This window comes from Arachis duranensis, chromosome 3 (genome assembly GCF_000817695.3).
Source record: "Arachis duranensis cultivar V14167 chromosome 3, aradu.V14167.gnm2.J7QH, whole genome shotgun sequence".
Lineage (NCBI taxonomy): Eukaryota > Viridiplantae > Streptophyta > Magnoliopsida > Fabales > Fabaceae > Arachis > Arachis duranensis.
The window spans coordinates 35,170,819-35,171,604 of record NC_029774.3 but is presented as its reverse complement, the minus strand read 5'-3'; positions in this window follow the sequence as shown (position 1 = coordinate 35,171,604).

The window sequence follows — 786 nt, the reverse complement described above, 5'->3', positions numbered from 1 at the left end:
GCCACCACATTATGATGCTGCATCAGCACGCACCCTAGACCCTTCAATGAGGCATCACAATACACCTCAAATGGCTCATTCGGCTCGGGTAACACTAACACAGGTGCAGTGGTCAACTTTTTCTTCAATGTCTGAAAGCTCTCCTCGCACTCAGGAGTCCAAACAAACGGAGTGTCTTTGCGGGTTAACTTTATCATTGGCAAAGCTATCTGTGAAAAGCCCTTGATGAACCTTCGGTAATAGCCAGCTAAACCCAGAAAACTCCTTATCTCTGTTACGGTGGTTGGTTGCTTCCAATCCATCACAGCCTCCACCTTAGTTGGATCTACGGCTATTCCCTTCTTACTCACCACGTGACCCAAAAACTTCACCTCACTCTTCCAAAACTCACAGTTAGACAGTTTTACATAGAGTTTCTTCTCCTTTAGAATCTGCAACACGGTCCTCAAGTGTTCCGCATGCTCTTCTTCAGTCTTGGAATAAATCAGTATGTCATCAATGAAGACAACAACAAATTTATCCAGAAACGGACGGAAAACTCTATTCATGTAATCCATGAACACTGCTGGAGCGTTTGTCAACCTAAAGACATTATAGTGTACTCGTAATGACCATAACGAGTCCTGAAAGCGGTCTTAGGGATATCCTCACCCCTCACCCTTATCTGGTGATAACCGGATCGCAAATCGATCTTGGAGAAAACTCCAGCTCCTTGTAACTGATCCATGAGATCATCAATCCTCGGCAATGGGTACTTATTCTTTATTGTAACCTTGTTCAGTTGCA